Source organism: Spea bombifrons, chromosome 3 (assembly GCF_027358695.1).
Source record: "Spea bombifrons isolate aSpeBom1 chromosome 3, aSpeBom1.2.pri, whole genome shotgun sequence".
Lineage (NCBI taxonomy): Eukaryota > Metazoa > Chordata > Amphibia > Anura > Pelobatidae > Spea > Spea bombifrons.
The window spans coordinates 64,693,248-64,715,419 of NC_071089.1; positions in this window are offsets into that span (position 1 = coordinate 64,693,248).

Consider the following 22,172-nt stretch of genomic DNA (forward strand, 5'->3'; position numbering starts at 1 on the left):
GATAGGGACACAGAAGTAGCCAGCAGAGAAGGTAGGGAGACATTTAGCGAGAACATGAGGGAGAATGAATGAGAGTGTGAGAGAACATGAATGAGAATGTGAGAGAGAGTGGGTGAAAGTATTAGCGAAAGTGAAAGAACCAATAAAATTCAAATGAAAATTCTGAGCTCTTTGCTTCATTTTCGTTTGTTTCATTGAGGGTCCCTCCTCATTTTCCTTGATTCGTACAGAACTGACAGAATTGGCAAATTTGGTTATTATTGAAATTTGCACAAATTTGAATGCAAAGGTCTTGTGTATACCCTCTGGCCCTGAGGCTTCATTTATTTAAAGCAGTATTCTAAATTTCAATCATTTTTGGATATTGGTACCACTTCTGTTTTTCACCAATGTTTTGTCACCATGCTAGAGAGAATCCTAGATGCTCCAAATCAATGGTCTGGTTATTTCTCTATACCCTATGACCTTTATCACTTTTCTATTTTAGCTGTTGCAAATCTGCAGGCATGAGTTCTTCATTAGTGTTTACAGAGGAAAAAATATTTTCTTGGGTCATTGGGTTTTATGTTTTGTATTGACCTTTTGCAATTTTGCTGGGATCCTTGTATTTTATAAATGATGCCGGATGTTTAAATTTCATTTTCTTATTTTATATTTCTTGACACTCTTGTTTTATATTTGTTACTCAAGGGTACATGCTTATAAGTGAATTTTATTAATGTTAGCTTGAAAGTATTTCACTTATTTTCTTTGTTTTTTTTTTTGTCTGTGAACAGTGAAAAAGCTACAGGAATGCCTTTTTATTGGAGTGTCTGCTAATTTGCTTTGTGAACTAATCACAAATGTCACCATGTTTTGGTCACTAATCCCCAAATATTCTCTTACTTGAATACTTGACAAAAAAAAGCTCTACACTGTTAGTTATTACATATAAAAATACGGGATAAACGCAACCAACAATGGGCAGCAACTTAATAGTCTGCAGTACTGTGGGTCCAAGTTCAGGAATAACTGAGGTTTTAGCTCACTTGTGCTATTACAGTAGAAAAACAACCATTGATAAATTACCTCACCTCATGAGAAAATTACATGACTGGGAGAATGGTAAATCTCTATAATAAACATTTGTTTCTGTTAGATGACACGTGGCTGGAATCTTATCATACAATTTCTATTCTCAAGGCATGATGTTTAAACCCCCGGTCACATGACATTTTGTAATTATTCAAAATGGAATCACCTCTACCCTTAATATATATTAAAACACTAACTACGTAGAGAACAATATGTAATTACATAAGTTCATATGTTATAAAATGTACTAAATGTACTAAAAGAGATATTGCATATATCTTACAAACATATAAAAATGTTTTTAATTTAACTGTCCTCACTGGGGATAAAATTGTGCCAGGTAAGTGTTAATACCCCAATGGCATGTGAGGGCTGGATATGGGAGGGGGAGTGAGAGCCATTCTGAAGGGGTATAAAAGGGAAACCTAGATGGGCAGTTAGTATCTTTTTTTACAGGAAATAATTTCTTGTCAATCTTCTTATAGCCTATGCCATCTTTATGTAGAGCAACAATTCTTTTTTTTGCCATGAGTTTTTTGCCATGAGGTGCCATGTTGAACTTACAGTGACCAGAATGAGAGAGTGTGAGAGCGATAACACCAAATTTAACACACCTGCTCCCCATTCACACCTGAGAACTTGTAACACTAATAAATCACATGACACCGGGGAGGGAAAATGGCTAATTCAGCCCAATTTAGACATTTCCACTTAGGGGTGTACACACTTTTGTTGCCAAGGTTTAGACATAAGTGGCTGCGTTATTTTGAGGGGCCAGCACATTTACACTGTTATACAGGCTGTACACTCACTACTTTACATTGTAGCAGTGTGAGTAAAAACATATACGTCTTTATTGAGGCAGTCTATAATAAGATTCCAGCCATATATCATCTATAGAAACAAATGTTTCATCAGAAACAAATGTTCCTTATGGAGATGTTACCGTATTTGCTCGATTATAAGACGACCCTGATTATAAGACGACCCCCCAAAATCTGAATATTAATTTAGGAAAAAAAGAAAAAGCCTGAATATAAGACGTCCCCAAAGGAAAAAAGTTTTACCAGTAAATGTTAATTCATGTAAACTATTTTTTTTTAATAAAAGCTATGATTGAGAAAAATATTTGTTTTGTTTTTATTTCTTGTATTTTCCAACCTGTCCCCCAGTTACGCACCTCTGCCCCCAGGCTTGCCACTCCAATATGGCACTGTGGCCCATGATATGCCTTTTAACCCTCTATATGCCACTGTGCCCCATGGTATGCCTTTTGACCCCTTATGTGCCACTCTGCCTCCAGAAATGCCTTATACCCCTATATCCCATTCTGGCATTTAGGGGGTTAAAATGCATATTATGGGGCAGAGTGGCATATAGGGAGGTATAAGGCATTTCAGGAGGCAGAGTGGCATTAAGGGAGTTAAAAGGCATTGTATAGAGCACTCTGCCTCCAGAAATGCCTTATACCCCTATATGCCACTCTGGTATTTAGGGGGTTAAAAGGCATATTATGGGGCAGAATGGCATATAGGGAGGTATAAGGCATTTCAGGAGGCAGAGTGCTCTATTAAATGCCCCCTTAACGCCACTCCAGAAATGCCCTATGCCCAGGGCCGGCCCTATAATGGGGCAGACTGGGGCAATTGCCCCAGGCGGCACTTTAGAAGGGGCGGCACTTTGCTGCCCCAAGCGCTTTTTTTTTTTTTTTGAAGCGGAGGAGAGAGGGGCACCGAGTGGTTTTCGCTTACCCGCTCGGCGCCCCTCTCTCTCTCTCCTCTGCGGCGAGTCTCCCTGTTTGGTCCCGGTGCCGGCTTGTAATGCAGAGCGCCGGAAGTGACGTCAATTTCCGGCGCTCAGCATTACAAGCCGGCACCGTGGCAGAGCAGGGAGACTCGCCGCAGGACTGTTTAAAGGTAAGTACCGGGGGGGGATCGTAGATTATGGCGTCGGCGAAGTTTAAAATGCCGCCCCCCCCCCGACGTCGGCGGGGGGGCGGCGTTTTAAACTTCGCCCCAGGCGGCGTTAAGTCTTCGGCCGGCCCTGCTTATGCCCCCATTTAACACACACACACACCCTATACCCCCATTTAACTAACACACACACACACACTCTCTCTCCCCCCCTTCCCCCTCTCTCACTCCCCTCTCTCCCCTCTCAGCCCTCTCTTACCGGTGCTTCCAGCCGGGGCAGCGGGTTGACGTCGCCTTCCCCTGCAGCCGCAAGGAGGTGGAGTTGGCAGCGGGGATTTGTATGCGTCCGTTGCGTATACTTTCCCCGGCTGTCAGAGGTCAGAGATCAGAGTTCCCCGCACCGGTGCGTGGAACTCTGGTCTCTGACAGTCGGGGAAGGTCTACGCGAAGGACGCAGACAACCCCCGCTGCTAGCCACACCTCCTTCCGGCTGCAGCGGACGTTGTCTACGCGGATCGCGTAGACGTCAACCCGCTGCCCCGGCAATACAGCAGGAAGCACCGGTAAGTGTGTGTATGATGGGGGGTGGGTGAGACAGGAGGATCCAGGTCCCCTGCAGCGGTGCGGGGGATCTGGATCTTAGTCTCCTAATCAGACCTCTATTTGAGGTCTGATTAGAAGACGACCCCGATTAGAAGACGAGGGGTATTTTTCAGAGCATTTGCTCTGAAAAAAACCTCGTCTTATAATTGAGCAAATACGGTAATTCTCCTAGCCATGTAAGTTGAATTGTTCTTTCATGGATATGTTTTGACCATTGGCATTAAACAGATTTATGCTGTAAATCTGACTTTGTCTTTCTTTATACAGATAACAATGAACCTTTGCCCTAATTTTGCCTTGAGTTGTTAATTGCTTCTTGAATAAGAAGCTTTCTCTCTGGGCACAGATCCAAATAAGTCCTTACCATAACACAACTCATTCAGTCAAACTAGTTTTGTACATAATGGATGCTAAAAGTTAAATTCTGTTTTTCAACATTCAGTCTTGTTGTCCAGTGTTAACAAAAAGACAGAACCATCAACTAGAAACAAATAAGTTCAGCAACTAATCCTTTTTCTCTGACTTTAAGATGGAATAAGAAGGGCATCCAAAGATGCACCTTTGTTATGATCCTGGGGATTACTGCCCAATGTATAAGTGTAGGTGTTTTTTTTGTTTTATCTTTCCATCCAGGTGAATTTCTCAACAATTGGAGGGTCATCTAAGGGTCAGTCTGGCTTTAACATCTTACATGCAAGATCTTTTTCACATTCTGTGTACTGTAATGACAGGATGTTAAGAGACAGTAATTTAAACAGAAATTAGCCACTTAATATTTATGTAAGTGTATATTAAAGATATTTTTATGTTAAAATGATTTAATGATTTTTACATTTTACCTTATGTGAATGGATTGTCACTATTGATTTATGCTTGTCTGTCTCCATAAATTATACAAACATGATGCATGGATTATTTGTGCTATATAAAGAAATTATATATTCTTACCCTTCAAAAGTTTGGGGTCACAGACATGTTAATCTAGTCCCTTGCTATTTCCTAATCCTGATCTAAAGCTTAATAAAAAATGCAATTGAATTTAAAAAGTTACAAGTACACAGGCAATTAAGGATACGTTCTATTAAGAGAGTTTCTTACTGAAATATAAATGTATGCATATGTTTCGGTGACCTTGACATTAAAAACTTAATTTTTAGTCTAGTTCAAGAAGTCTGAGAGTGATTGAATCAGAAATCCCTTCTCTGCCAAAACCGTAAGAGTGAAGAATTTGCTTCTGTCTACATTTTACACAAAATCCCTGTGGTCATTACTAAATAATGTATAAAAGTCTTACATCAAAAAGTCTAAAAAATAAGTTCACAGCAGCTAAATGATAAAATTGGAAAATTCTCAAATGGCTGATAAGCTTAACCAAGCAAAGATGAACATATAAGCAAACAAAAACTGCTGGTGTGTGAAAGAGGAAAAGAGTAGTTAAGCCATTGGCTGAACTTGTTCACTTAACTTTATGCTACAGCTGAATAAGCACGTAAAGACAAGTAGCAGGATTTGCAAAAGCCCATTTAGCTGCAGGTCTTCAGATATTTTAAGGTTTCACCAACAGCTTTAAGCAAGTTGACAATCGAAAGGGTCATTGCACGCTTTCATGATAACTCTACCATTACTCCCAATTTTGGGACACAATGAAAATTTAATACAAACCCTTTTCTGAAATTTGAATAAAGGCATCTATAGAGTGGTGAGTTAGGTCAAATTGAAAGCCTGTTTTAGAGAGTTGAAATACCACTTGCTGAACATCATCCAGTGATTGTAGACAAAGAAGCATGTGAATATGCACATAGTAAAAAGTTAAACAGTATTTAGCCCTTAATGACATAGCTTTACACTTTATTATTATTATGATTCTTTTTTATTTATATAGCGCCAACCATTTATGCACCACTTTTCACAATACATATATTCAAGGGGTTTGACAAGCCGAATTGACAGACTAAGACAAACCCAGGGGAGGGCTGGCAGCCTAAGGCCTGGGGGGAAAGTCAAGTGAAGTGGCTCCGCCCCCTCGTACTCACCTTTCCCCCTCACGCTGCTCCCATCACTATGCGGCCATCAGACTGCTGGAAAACTTATCTAAACGGCCGCTGGGTGCTGATGCCACCGGCCGGAGCTACTTTAATCCTTTTTTTATTTATTTAATATGCTGGATCGGCTTGCTATATTAAAAATAAATAAATAAAGTATTAAAGTAGCGCCGGCCGGCAGCATCAGCACCCAACGGCCGTTTAGATTCGATTTCCAACAATCTGATGGCCGCATAGTGATGGGAGCAGCGTGAGGGGTGAAAGGTGAGTGCGAGGGGGCGGAGCTTTCACCCCTCACTCTGCTCCCATCACTTGGCGGCCATCGCATATGGCCGCTGGGTGCTGATGCCGCCGGCCGGCGCTGCTTTAATACTATTTTTTTTTTCATTTAATAGCCGATCCGGCTTGCCATATTAAATTTTTAAAAAAAGTATTATAGTAGCGCCGGCCGGCGGCATCAGCACCCAGCGGCCGTTTAGATTAGATTTCGGGTGGCCTGGGGGGGCAATTGCCCCCCTGCCCAGCCCGCCCCTGGACAAACCGATACATACATCTTGAGAATTTTGTATACACACAAAGAAAGAAGCTATCTGACAAAAACTTGGTTTGAGCCAGTAGAGACAAAAACACAGAGAGAACGGTGTAAGTGTAGTTAATTGGTGTGAGCGCTAACACACATAAGTATAATCATGACAAAAATATACAACGTTTTGGATAATATACAAAGATGTACAGTGCTAAAAATGTATTTGAAATGATATATTGTTAGCACCGTGCAGTTTTGTGTATTATCCAAAACAAAATGTTTTAACGTATATTTTTTCGTCATTATTAAATATTGATTATTTTATCTGTAACTATATATTCATATTCATCTGTGTTAGAGCTCACACCAGTTAAATACAAATAAATAAACAATAATGAAATAAAATATAACGAACAAGACCATATCAGTAAAAAACAAGGCAAAAGCAGCTATCCCACACGGGTGCTCAAGCAGGAAGAAGCACCCACTCCAACACTGATATCAATCAGAAAAAGGAGCACCGGCACTCGATGACAGAAGTAATCAAATAAATGTATAATATAAAAGATATCTTTAATTCGGATGCTTGAGAGAAAAAATATATATCCAAAATTATACAAAGAAAGAAATGAACAAACAAAAAAAGGGTACAATGAAGATCATACCAGCCGCAGAAAAAGAGACCGCTTGATGTGTTTCACACTTCAAGTGCTTTATCAAAAGCTAATCCCACAAGTTTTATTTTCAGCTTCAATGGATTGCAATGGGTGCGCATTTTGCACCTTCATACGCTAATCACTACATGAATTTTTGGGAGGAACAATTTTTGTTTAGTTCTGCGAATCCATTATCAGTTAACACTCAGAGAGAGTGTGAAAGAGCATGAGAGAGGGAATAAAGGTGAGTGACAATAAACTTTTTTTCCGAATGTAAAATGCTCTTCCGATATTTGTCCAAACCTAAAGAGCAGGAAACAAAATTAGTTGTCTGGAAATTGGGGATTACTCTAGCCTTGGTGTAGAGATAATCTAAATTTTATTAAAGACAGGAGGCGAATATTTGCATAACTTCTTTACTCCAAAACCTCCAGCAGCAAAGAAACAGTTAACATGTAATAAAAAGTGACCAATAGGAAAACAGGAAAAAGTTCATAAATATCACTCCAAAACAATCCCACTTCCTCTTCTTTGATGGTGTGCCGAAACGATGAGCACAGGAATGTCATAGTACTCAAAGGAGAAGAAACCTGGACAACGGGGAAACCGACCATCCAACGAAAACGTATGTAACAAGAGGAGAATCAAACTGCAAGAAACAGAGAGACATCATGAAAGTACACAGTTCATGAAAAATAGTTTTAGTAAATAAAACAAAACATCAGTCAGAACATAAATAATGTAAATAAATAATATTCATACAATATAATAATAAAAAATGACAAGATATAAATAACACAGACAAATAAACCCAGGGAGGGAGAAAAGCATAATGGGTGGGAAATATTCGCCTCCTGTCTTTAATAAAATTTAGATTATCTCTACACCAAGGCTAGAGTAATCCCCAATTTTATGGCAAGACAGGAGGCTTCATATTTGCAATTTTAAAGCGACACCAATAATCTAGAAGAAACGTGAGGACGAGGGCGATAATAAAAGCAGCGAAAAGTAGTTTCCCTAGACCAATCCGCCGCAGATAGAATATCAGAAAGGGAACCTCCCAAATCAAACGCAGCGGAGGCAGCAGCGCCTCGAATGGAGTGTGCGCCAAAACAACGATCGACACAACCGCCAAACGGAGAATCCATTTAATCCATCTGGCCAGTGTAGGAGAAGAGACCGGTTTAAAAGGAGATACATAACTAATAAACAAAGGCCCCGAAACTGAGGATCGAAGAGATAATGTAGATGCAAGATAAACACGAACACAATCTGCCACACACAGCTTAGGGCGGTCAGAAAAATAGGGGTAAATGACTGAAGAAGAAGAAGACTTCGTTCTACGAGATATAGACACCAAAACACCTTCCGGAGAAAACGAGAAGGAGGTAGTGTCAAAAGCTCTAATGTCTGAGACCCTACGAAAAGAGATCAAACAAAAAAGGAGGGCCAACTTAGCTGAAAGTTGACGCAAAGACAGAGCGTTGTTAACCGGCCACGATTCCAAAAAGTCGAGAACAAGCGAAACGTCCCAAAAAGTAGAATACCTGGAAGAAGGGGGTCTCGCGAGGCGAATCCCTCTAAGCAGACGACAAACAGTAGGATCCTTACCTACGCTCGACCCATCCACCGGAACATGGGCAGCGGAGATGGCCGACCGAACCACGTTGAGGTAACGATACGACTTACCCAAAGAAAAAAGATGAGCCAGAAAATTCAAGATCATTACCACAGGAGCCGTAAAGGGATCCACCTGTTGTTCCACACACCAGCGTTGCCAGGATTGCCACGCTTGTAGATAGGATCGTCTAGTACCCGGAGCCCATGAATCCCAGAGAAGATTTCTAGCTTCTTGTGATAAGCCTGAGAAACTCCAGGAACCCCGGAAACCATCCAGGCCACTAAGGACAACTGCCCTTGGAGAATCAGTGGATGAGGGTTGCCGTCCTGATTCAGGAGAAGGTCTCGCAACTGAGGAAGCAAGAGAGGGTCTGCACATGACATCTCCAGCAACAGGGGAAACCACGGTTGCATTTTCCAGAAGGACGTGATCAGCAATAACGTGATCTGTTGTCTGCTCACCTGATGGAGGGTCCGGAGAATCATGGAGAAGGGCGGGAAAGCGTACGCTCCTGAAGGAGGCCAAACTTGAAGAAAGGCATCCACTGCCTGCGAAAGAGGATCCGGAAGCCAGCTGAAGAAAACTGGCAGCTGATGGTTGGTCCTGGACGCGAAAAGATCCAGAGATAGTGGACCTCGAAGTCGATCTAGAGATTCGAAAACCTCTGGAAGAAGACGCCAGTCGCTGACATCCAATGCCTGGAAAACCAATCCGCCACCATATTTTCTTTCCCTGGGATATACTCCGCCCTGATGGCAAGGTGATTGTCCAGGCAATACTGATACAGATCCCTGGTGAGATCCGACAGAAGCTTGGACTTGGAGCCTCCTAAATGATTGATGTAGCGGACGGCTGAAACATTGTCCATCCTGAGGACCAAAGAACAATGTGTTATGTTCTTGGTGAAACTTCGAATGGCAAATGAGCCGGCGATCAGTTCCAGGCAGTTTATATGGAACCCTCGTTCTTCTTCCGTCCAGAGTCCGCCGGTGGCTGAGTTTTCGCAGGCCGCCCCCCAACCAAGGAGGCTGGCATCCGACTCCAGATAAAAATCTGGAGCGCGACCGAAGATAGCCCGACCGTTCCAGGCATACATGTGACGTAGCCACCAATGCAGTTCTACCCGAACCTCGTCCGTCAGCTGAATCGGTTGGTCGTATGAATCCGACCGACGTAGATAAGCCGTCTTGAGACGTTGCATAGCTCGATAGTGTAAAGGGCCAGGGAAAATAGCCTGAATGGAGGCCGAAAGTAACCTCAGGGTGCGCGCAAGGTCCCTTAGGGAAACACACTGGGAGCGAAGAATACGGCGTATATTCTTCCGTATAGCAATCAGTTTTCCCGATGGAAGTTTCAAAACAGCCTCCACGGAATCCACAAGAAATCCGAGGAACAGGACCGACTGGGAAGGGGAAAGGTCCGACTTCTTGTCGTTGATTATGAAACCCAGAGACTGGAAAAGTTGGACAGCCATCTGAGTATCCCTGAGAAGGGTATCCCGATCCTGTGCCATCAGGAGAACGTCGTCGAGGTAGATGATGGATCTGACGCCTCGTTCCCGCAAAAACTCCATGACTGGTTTCAGCAGTTTCGTGAAGCACCATGGAGCGGAACTGAGGCCAAAGGGAAGGCAAGTGAATTGCCAGAGAGCGTCCTCCCACCAAAACTGAAGGAACCGTCTGTCTTCTGTGTGGACCGGCACGGTAAGGTAAGCGTCCTTTAGATCCAAGCGAGTGAACCAGTCCCCTTGGCGTAGTAGATCGCGCAGCAGATGGATCCCTTCCATCTTGAAATGTTGATAGGTCACGTGGACGTTCAATGCTCGCAAATTGATGACAGGACGGAATTCCCCGTTCTTCTTCAGAATTCTTCGTTCTTCACCAGAAAAATGTTGCTCACAAACACCGGACGTCCACGAGCGCGTTCAATTGCGCCCTTCTCTCGAAGGGAAGAGAGTTCTGCATGAACCAACCTTAGTGAATCCCTTGACATATGAATAGGGAGAGGGGCCCGAGACTGACAAGGAGGGGAAAGGAAATCTATGCGAAAACCTCTGACACATTGAAGTACCCAAGGATCCCGTGTAAGACCTTCCCAACAGTGGGTGAAATGTACGAGTCTCCCCGCCACAGGAATATGAGGAAGAAAAATAGAGGTCCTTACGTGATGGAAATCTCCCTCTGAAGGATGAAGATGTGCCTCTTCCTCTAGTAGAACCTCTGGTGAGCGGGTTCCTGTATTGAAAGCGATGTGTTGCATCATATTGGAATCTGGGCCTGTTGCCCTGATAGGCAGCTCTGCTGGTGACTCGGCCCCTCTGTCGACCAGCCCTGGACAAAAAACGGTTCTCGCTTCTGAAAACCCTGCGTAGAGACGTCTGCGCCTTATTCAGTGAGGTAAAAATGTGAACGTGTTGGTTAAGTTCTTTTAAGAACTTATCACCAAAAAGAAGGCCCTTGGCCTCAGGGCCCAGTTCCTTGGGCGCCAGCTCAGATAACTTAGTGTCCAGCTTAAACAATGCCGCCTTCCTGCGCTCGGCCGAAATAGCAGCGTTGGCATTTCCCAGAAGGCAAACTGCACGTTGGGCCCATTCTCTAACTAAATAGGGATCCAATTGAGAGCCATCATTCAAGGCGTCGTCAGCGATAGACAGTACTTGGGTCAGAGGGCCCGTAACATCCAGCAACTTGTCTTGTGCCGTCCGAAGGCCTTGTTCAATGCCTTTGCGTGGATCACGACCACTACGCGTCATGAAGGACACAAATGTACTGTCGAATTCGGGTGTCTGAGCCACCTTGTCGGGGATCGTAGGTCTCGGGCATTCAGCACGAAGTTTTTGACGTGCTTCTTTCTCCAGTGGGCGTCGCAGCCAAAATCGTATGAATTCGGCAACATGCGCAGAAGGAGCCCATTCTGAAGATCTTGGGTGACGTAAAACCCGAGGGTCGAACATGGGAAGTCCGGCCGCATCCGGAATCTCAGTCGTCAGTGCGGCAGCTGAGGTAGAAGGCTGCAGGTCTGTCGTCACATCTTTAGACTGTGATAGAACCGGAGGTGAAGTTGATCTGGAGACCACAGGTAAACATTCATCCGCCACATCATAGTCGTCTTCCAACACAGCAGGATCCAGAGTGGTCACAGATGGACAGGAGGGATCCGATCGTGGACCTTTTTGACGCTTAAGGGGAGCCTTGCCCTTGAGGGAGACTTCACCCTCGGTCCAAAGACGTTTGCGTGGACGATCTACCTCTTCAACCGGTAAATGGGAGTCATCAGATTCTGAAACCTCAGCATGAGGAGATCCGCCAGTAGGCGGTAGTGACTGGGGCACAGGGGCCCTATCAATAGAGGCCAATGCAGATGGCAATGAATCCATTAAAGCGGCCTTAATCCATGCTTTGAGAGCAGCGGGCATTTGAGGAAGCTCTGAGTCAGACATAGCGACCAAGTATCTGAAGAGAAAAACAAAGGAACATATGTTGGACACAAGCACATAAAAGCGGGGGTCATCCGCTAAGCCCAGAGAAATTCAGTCAAAGGGCTTAATATATATTTTTTTTTTTTTAGGGTAAAAACCCAAATACAGAGCAGTGACCAAAGTACTGCTATCAAATGGAGCAACAGCCCCTATACATAGTCTATGATAGACATAGAATCACATCAGGCAGTAAGGCTTACCCTTTACAAGGGGTTAACAGCCATATAAAAACATAATTGGGACATAAAACTTAAATAAAATCAGCAAAGTCCCACATATGTACATTGATTTAATGTATTTATTATTAAGATTTATTTATCTTTTTTTTTTTTTTTTTAAAGAAATGTGTGTGTCTCTTTAATTTTCAAATATGTAAGCCTGTGTGAATACTAGAAACAACGGCATCGCGGTGCCGAACACAATCAGAGGGGAATTCCCTCATGACAGGAGGTGGTCAACCTCCCACCGCACGGAACAGCCTTATACAGAAGCTGCAACGCGGGTACCATGGAAAGTATAGTCAGGTAAGTGAACAACCTTAGAGAAAAAACAGAGAAAAAACGGAGAGCGGGGTTTTATCGTTTATGCAACGAAAATAAAACCCCGCACTCGAACTGAATAAACAAACCGAAGGCAGAGGTAAAAGATACCTCGCCCCCGGAACGAGAAAAAATAACGGACCGCGCGTAGATAGGAACAAACGCGCGATAAAACGACGCGCCGAGTAGATGGAAAAGGCGCGAAAAGAAAAAATCTGCGTCACAGACACAAATGGCAGTTGAAAGAAAAAACTGTCACGGCAAGGCCCAGCAAGAGACCTAATTTAAAACAATAGAAAGGGAGCAGGATGACAGAATAAACACCAAAATAAACCTGTTAAAGGATGGTAGAAAGAAACCCAAATAATGATATATAAAAATATATATATTAAATAGGATAAAAACAAATGTAGGTAAAAAAGAGATAAGATGGGTAAAACAATCAAAGGAATAAACCCAAAGTATAGAAATAAAGAAAAACACATATAAAAACAAAGTGAACAGATGAAATAAATGAACATTAAACATATAATATATATATGTAGGTATGTCAAACTAGCCGTACAGAGTAGCACGCTAGCATGGAGAGTCCTCACCTGGAGGCCAGCAGCAAAGAAGAGGAAGTGGGATTGTTTAGGAGTGATATTTATGAACGTTTTCCTATTGGTCACTTTTTATTACATGTTAACTGTTTCTTTGCTGCTGGAGGTTTTGGAGTAAAGAAGTTATGCAAATATGAAGCCTCCTGTCTTGCCATAAAATTTATGACAAAAAATTCATCCTAACTGTTTTTGGTCTATTTACAGAAGTCTTAAAAATGGTGTTTGTTGTATGGAGTTTCAGAATTACATGTGCTATTAACACTTGTCACTAGTCTGGATTTAGGATGGCTCATTGAATTGAGCTTTCTGTAAGTTAACACTTTCAGTGTTAGTGCCATTTTAAAGTTAACCACATATTTATATATATATATATATATATATATATATATATATATATATATATAGATACATAGAATTCTGCAGAATACTTTACAGTATCATTTCTAGTGTCATATAAAGGTGCATAATTCAGAATTCACCATTCATCCAGAACACAATGAAACCTTCAGCTTTATCTCATTCAGAATGGCTTATAACACAAAGAATCAGATTTTGGACAATTTTCAGTTCTTCAATAAAATGACTATAGTTTGTATCCTACGGTGGTACTCTTTTCATAACTCTGACCTCCTCATGGGCAAACTGTTTACGTGTAAAACATCAACATGTCGTCTAGCACTTTTACTTCCTGGAGTAATATAACTGAACAGTAATTCTTTCATCCTAAAGGCAAGAACAGACCAGCATGACTTAACTGAAGAGTTGAAGTGCTAGGTTTTGTTGGTCACAGCATGGAAATCCATTTTAAAATCAAGTTTCTGAAAATCAAATCAAACAGACTTATACATATGGTATATTTACCAAATCTGTGGGAGACAATTAAACACTACATTTAAGAGACATTTTATTTTTTTTAAAAAATGGTTTATTTGGTTTAAAATATTTGGTTTAAAAGATTTTTTATATTCATCTTGTTAATCATGAATGTAGTTTTTAGCAAGAGTGATGCTTTTCATCTGTAATCCATTATTTAAATTGTTTACCATATGCTTCTGAACCATTTCATGGCAAGAATAATGGAATAATGTACAACTCAACAATCAATGTGTAAATGAAGAAAAAAATTAGTAATGTGAACAATTCTCATATTTCAGTTTATGTTCTGTTGAATTGATTGCATTATTTGTTTCATGTGGACGTGCTTGATGAGTAATTAATGCAGGTGCCTTATACATTGATAACACATTCAATGCAGCAACAACATAGCTGGAATTGTAAAGCAATTGACAGAGGGGATGACTGCCAAGACTTCTGCTGCTCCCTTCTCAAGTCATGGGACAAGGGTCTGGTTTGTTTTCTTGGGATGATTAATCAAAGAGAAGTGTAGTTCCATTCCCAGATTCTGAACTGTACTGATTTTCCCAGGACAGTGCCAGGATTTGGGAAATTGTCAGTTGCAGATGTAGATCTCCCTCTAAAGTAGACTTCTCAAGAAACAGACGTAGTGCTCCCACCACGGCCTGTGGCAAAGGACTAAAAGAAAAATAAAAAATATATAAAGTGAGTGATATATATATATATATATATATATATGTATATATATATATATTGTATGTATCCAGTGATATAAAGTAAACTATAAATTCCACCACAATAATATTGTGTATTGTGTGTTGTTCCAACATCACAAAAAAAATGAATAATGAAATATACACTCCCCAAAAAAGTGGTATGTTTGCATAAAAAGAACAAATATTTGCATTGCGGGATCTGTCTATTTATGAAGATGATAAATGACAATATACTGATCCTACTTACTAAATATGAAGCACTTAATAGTGCAGAAAACTCCCAGGGAGAGCCTTACACGCCACTTAGATAGTAACTCTAGCACTACGATTGTAAATAAGGCATTTCGTATATAGGAAAAAACTTTAATTAAATAAGTAAATAAAATGCATTACGGTAAGCGGTGTATGAGACTGACAACAGTATCAGTGTTCGATGACTAATTACAAAAATCTCACAGTGATGACCAGTGTTACTTGTCGGAAATTGGGTATATTTGGGAAAAGGGGTTTCCAGGTGCCAATAATGGCACAGTTGAGGATGATTTTTTTTCAGTGAAAAGACATGCATGCCATATTCACAGGGTTATTTGCATCAGGATCCAGACAGAATGTAACATAACTTAGAATATACAGAGAGTTCTTATAGAGAGGGGTCAAAGGATTTCTAGTTTTATGATACATACAATTTACATTCCTATGATATACCATATTTTCCCGTGTATAAGACACTCCCATGTATTAATTTTGGGGCCCGAAATTTGAAAGAAAATGTATTACATAGTTATCGAACTTTATCATAAAATTCATACCCATCATCCTCATCACTCCCATCCATTAACTGCCCTAAATTAACCCTAAAGACCCCATCAACCATAACTGCCCCTAAATTAACCCTAAGGACCCCATTAACCATAACTGCCCCTAAATGAACCCTTTAGACCACATCAATCATAACTCCCCCTAAACACCCCATTAACCATAACTGCCCCTAAATTAACCCCCACCTCCCCTAACTTTCAGCAGCCCAAATATTATTTTTTTTACTTACTGTTAGATTATTTGCTTAGCCATGTGGACGCTACAAGGAAAGGGGCGAGGCCAATCATCAGTGTAACTGCAGGGAGGGACTGTTACTCAGAAAGGGGTGGGGACGATTGTCAGTGTGACTGCAGGGAGGGACTGGGAAGTAGTGACACCAATCTACAAGCACTGTATAAGACGCACCTAGTGTTTAGACCCCAAGTTTTTCGAAAAAAGGTGCGTCTTATACATGGGGAAATACGGTACATTCCCAGGGGCGTACCTAGAGTATTTGGCCCCCGGGGCAGAGCCTGTATGTGGCAACTCCCCAAAAGAAATTAATGTTGGCAAGAATATTTATTTCACAAATGTAAAAAAAAACTGTATGTCAACTGAAAAAAACCTAGAAATCTGAAAAAAAATTAACTTATTAATATAAATAAATTATGTTCATAATTTTACATATATATATATATATATATATATATATATATATATATATATATACACTTTTTTATCTTAATGACCTAAAAAGAGGACTGTAAGCGTTAAAACCTTTGAATGGGATGAAAACAAATGCCTGACTGGCGAAAGGAGAACACCATCAGTTAGTGGCATGCGATACTATGAGCGGCTTAAGTAAGACCCCCGGGACCCCTAAACCAGCTAGTTCTACCACCTTCCACTATTAAGGACTTCTTTAAAGCCTCTCAGGAACTTCCCGGCACATCCTCAAGGCCCAAGATAGAGCTTCAATCCCCAGCCAAGTTAACTTGGAAATCTCGAACACAGTAGTGCCGGACGAAATACCAAATCCAGGTGGCTGGAGGGAGATCCTCAAAGCACTACCAACAAAAGCGGACCTAGTGAGTATCATACAAAATTATGGTGCAAAATTAAAAACCATTTATGTAACATAGGAGACCGCATTGCCACACTAGAGGAAATGAATGGGAAAACCAGCTCCACCATTGATAGCCTGACACAGAACATCCGAGTGCAGTCAAATGCTATTCACTTACTGAAATGCCATGTAGAAAAGCTGGCTAACTAATCTTTGTATTAGAGGAATCCCGGAGGATGTCACTGCAGATCAAATACCACCCTGACCTCGGTTTTTAATATCATACTCCAACTGGCAATTGACGCCTCTATTGTGCTTGATAGGGAGCCTGAAACCTATAGTATCCCTGGAATCTGCCGCACGAGATGTAGTATGCTGTCTGCACAAATATGCATTAAAGGAGAGTATCCTTTGACGTTACCATAACATGTAACAACTAGAGGTCCGGGTCTCCGGGTCGCCATCTTTCTCCACCTCTCCATCATGTCCCTACAGGTTAGGGATGTGCCAAAACACATCACAACACCATCAGGGGTTCCTCTTTTCCCTTACAGCACAGGCGTAACATCCAACTTTGAAACCCAGATGACGTGCCATCCTTCCTGTTCACATGTGACCTACCACCTGTGGACCTGTCAAGCTTGAACCGTCTACTCCCAGGACTTGTGGATGCACCAGTATTGTGGGATCTTAAAACACAGCGATTGCTGATCGCTTCCTAAGCTCTGTTTTAGCCATCCATTTTTTTTGGGAGAGGGCTTTTCTCCCATGATCTACGGCCAGCCTCACTTGTGAGGCTTCCGTGTATTCTGCAAAGCCACCGATCGTGTCGAATACGCAGTGATTGTGGTGATGCTGGTATTTGAAAGCAGCAAATGGTTTTATTTGTGTAAATAGTTTAAAGCATTGTATGTGAAAGCAGTAGTGCCTATTTGTAAATAATGTGTGATAGGATTTGGGATTTGTAAAAAGAAACCTGAAGTGAGGCTTTTGATCTCTGTAAATATGATGTCATTGTCCCTATAAGAATTTTGTGTCTCCCCAATACTTTGCTACATTCTTGTTGCAGTTAGTTACATGTTTGTATGTCTTTGTTACTATACATCTTCATTTCCAATGTCATTTTCCAATGTACTTGTAATCGGGGTCGTCTTATAATCAGACCTCAACTAGGTCTGACTATGAGACTAAGATCCAGATCCCCCGCAGCAATGCAGAGGACCTGGATCCTCCTGTCCTCCCCCCCAACTTACCGGTACTTCTGAGTCCCCGGTGCTTAGTCCGGGCAGCGTGTAGAGCTCTACTCGATTCACGTAGAGCTCTACACGCTGCCCGGACTAAGCACCGGGCAGCGTGTAGAGCTCTACACCATTCGTGTACACAACTTGCTCTGCAGCCGGGAAGAGGTGCGGTTAGCAGCGGGGGTTGTCTGCGTCCATCGCGCAGACCATCGCGAGTTCCCCGTGATCTCTGACAGCCGGGGAAGGTCTGCGTGATGGAAGCAGACAACCCGCAGCTCCTCCTCCGGGCTGCAGCGGAAGTTGTGTACGTGAATCGCGTAGAGCTCTACACGCTGCCTGGACTACGCACCGGTGACTGTCACAATCAAATATGCGAGCTGGTAAGCGAAAGGGTTCCTCATCACAAAGAACCAATCCACACGGGAAAATCCAGGCGAGGTACAATGGGGCACGAGCGGAGGCAGAGTCGAAATACAAGCAACGGCTAAAGGCAGACAGCAAGTGGTCAATAGTCGGTAAGCGAGAATAGGGTCTGGTCCACAAAGGGTCGCTTCAGAGAACGCTTCAGTATAGGAATCTAACTTCAACTGATACTTCAGCAAAGGACACTGGGACTGAAGCGTCTAAATACGTTCAAATTTGGCACCAAAATGACGTCAGCATTTGAAACGGCCCCTCCCTCCTGTTAACCTCCGGCTGCAGCTGCGGGGTCGTGTAGCTGGAGAGGCCCAGCCTCCCAGCCCAGTAAGCCAGGAAGGAGCAGAGACGACACAAGGCAGCATTTCAGCGTGGGAACGATGGCGGGGGTAAGTTCTTGATTTATGACAGGGAGAGGGAGTGTTAAATGGGGGGCATAAGGCATTTCTGGAGGCAGAGTGCTCTGTGAAATGCCTTTTAACCCCCTTAATGCCACTCTGCCTCCAGAAATGCCTTTTAACCCTCTATACGCCACTCTTCCTCCTGAAATGCCTTATACCTCCCTATATGCCACTCTGCCCCATAATATGCCTTTTAACCGCCTAAATGCCAGAGTGGCATATAGGGGTATAAGGCAATTCTGGAGGCAGAGTGGCACATAGGGGGTCAAAAGGCATATCATCGGGCACAGTGGCATTTAGGGGTATAAGGCATTTCTGGGGCAGAGTGGCAAGCCAGGGGGCAGATGTGCATAACTGGGGGGGCAGGTTGAAAAAAAAAGGAAATAAAAACAAAATATTTTTCTCAATCATAGCTTTTATTAAAAAAAATTGTTAACATAGTTTACATGAATTAACATTTACTTTGTTCCTATAGGGTCGTCTTAAATTCAGGCTTGTTCTTTTTTTCATAGATTAATATTCAGATTTTGGGGGTCGTCTTATAATCGAGCAAATATGGTAATATATATTTGAGATCTACAAGATTATAAATTGAAAATAATATGGAAGTATGGAAGATGTTGTAATACTAATATTGTGCGAGGCCAAATCAGCCCTTCTCGGATGGAGAGACATGCATGGGAGAGGAAACGATTAGCTGATTAATTTGAAATTCCATCTATCTTTGTGCATCAGATTCAATTATACCATGGCAGTGAACTTGCTGTTTTGTTATTTTAAAAATGTTCTACTTAAAAAAAAAAAAAAAAAAAAATACTAAATTGGCGTTTATCCATGATTTCTTTTATAACTTTTGGCAAGAAGTGTAGGGATGGAGTGTTTATTTTTAATAGGGCATATTAATGGTTTATTTATAAATATATACCTTTCTTGTGGCACTACATCACAGAGAGTGAGATTTAAAAATATGTTTATTTAATAGCCAGCTAAACTGTACATTTACTATAGATCTAAATGCCATTGAGTCCACAGACTTAGGGAAGAACATAAATCCTTAAAAAAAAAACACCATCAGTGTTCATCACTCGATGTGTAGAAAACTATATAAAACATAATTTTTATAACGCAACTACATTTATAATAATTGAATTGTTTACTTCTTACTTTTAACTTGAAATAATTACAAGGATATAGACTTGAACACAATGTAAGAAAAATCAAGTGGTATAAGGTTTTACTGTGTTTTTATGTTTTCTCTACTAGATACTGTATCTTAAAGCAGAAATGAAGCTTCAGGATATCACCATAGCAACAGGAGCAGAGAAGTAGAAATTTTAATATATTGTCTATTAAGTATACAATGGTCCATCAGAATGTTTGGCTTTATGCTCACCAAATAATTCAATTTCAACTGTGGTAGAGCCTAGAGCTTGACTGAATCAGTAGGAAAATAGAAGTTGATCGATGCTGGTTCTTGTTTCCTTTGGTTATTTTTCTTATTTCACAGTTTTAGCCTCTGAATCTGAATGCAAACAGCTGTTGTGCTGTGATGAGCCCTTTTGACCAACACGACAAAGAAACAATTATTTTATATGCCCCAAGTTTACAACATGTAATTTTCAGAGATGTCAGTATGCATTATTTATTATATAAAATGAATGAACTGAAGTCAGAAACCATTTATTTTATGTTTTAGAAGAGTGATTACCTTTTAAATTTTTGTTTACCAAAACTTTAGACTATCACACTGATGATAATGAAGATAACTTGTAATATTTCCAGTGCCGTATGGCAGAAATGTATATATACTAGTGTAAGTCTCATGATAATGAATACAGGATAATGAACTACATGTGGCCAAGTAATTTGTAATGGTGGGAAGGTGGGGGCAATTTCCTTAGTCCCGAAGCCAACATATGGTGCAAGGAATATATGAAATATCTATTACCTATCTTATTTTATGACTTTATTACTTGTAACATAGGTCTGGTACAACCTTTGAGGCAAGAGTCTACTAGCCTCTTTTCTGCAGATACTTTTTTGGGACCAGAGTTGCAATTTTATAATGTACTTATTAGTGAGAGTCTCTTTTATGCCACAAGAGGTAACAAAACATAATTTAAGCAATTACTCTGATGGTATTTTATGTGGCATCTTCATGAAAATTATTGGAATCAAATTAATTAGTAGATGTCACGGTAACCCCCTAATTGCTGGGGATGCTGGTGAGAGCCCAGACTCTTCAAGGTAAGTGCCTGACACAATTGCACATCCATGCTCAAACACTTGCACATCCATGCTCACACATACACACATACACATTCATGTTCACATATACAAATCCATATTCACATGCGTGCTCATACACACCAACACTTACACATGCATGCTCACACACCAATTACACATACACATCCATGCTGTCATATTTACGCATACGTGTTCATGCTCACATACATATCCATGCTCTCTCACACCCATGGATGCATAGAAACACAGAAAGTGATGGCAGATAATAACTATTGGGCCCATCTAGTCTGCCAAAGGCAGAAAGAAAGTACCAACTAAGCCATAGGAAAGCATTTACAAGAAAACTGCTGACCATAGAAAAACACCAGCTGCAATTGGCAGCAGAAGGCAAGCATTTCATAGCTCCCACAGAATTCCGCTTCCTGGGGTGTAAGCGCCTGACCATATAGAACACGATAGGGAGTAAAACCACATCCAGTCGTTTCTCACGATTCCACCCCTTGGAGTGTAAACCCCTGGTCTATCATACATGGCCCGGGAGCAAAACCTATTTGTTAAATATACAATAGAATGGTTGCAGTGTTTTTATAAACACTATGGCCATCATAATTCAGCATGCCTCTTTATGTGTCTTTATTATAGATTGATTAATCATCATGTTTTTGATGTTATTGAATCATTTTCAATGTCATCACCAGACTTGGGCGCGGGCTGAAAGTTCTTGATTTTTTTTAGGGGAATCTTTTTCTTCAACAAAATTCATTCGTTTGGATGAAATTTGTCCAACATTTTCATTTTTGGAAATCTGATTCATTCCTCCCCCACAAGTCAGCACCCTCACCTGCCTCCTTCAGCTACACCAACTGCTGCCTTCAGCACCAATATATACCTCTTTACCCTTGAAACTGCCCTTTCAATCCTCCAGCTGCCTTCAAACATTTACGTGCAGATCCAAGGGGGTGGCTAACATGACAATTGCCCATGTCATAAATTGGATAGAGTCATACATTGTGAGTAGGGATTTAGCTGTAAGCCCTGAGTTCTTTTCCTGACTAATCTGTAAGAAGGAGGTGAGGTTGAGTAAGATCATGTAACATTGCATTAAGTTACCCCATGGTAGTAGAGGAGCACTATGTCCAAGCTGCAATAAACACAGGATTGTTGTTACTGTTGTTACTGTCCCTGACTTCTGGCTGAAATCCGTTCTGTAAGTCCTGACCCGATGGAGGGTAAAACCACACACAAACCCCCTCCCAAAGCACAAGTGCTGCAAATCTTTGTCCGAGCTCCACAGTCTTTAGAGTCTCTGGTACTTGGGGAAATGTGGCATTCTGTACCAGGGCAAAGAAGTAGTCCTAATGGAAGCCCTGGAGA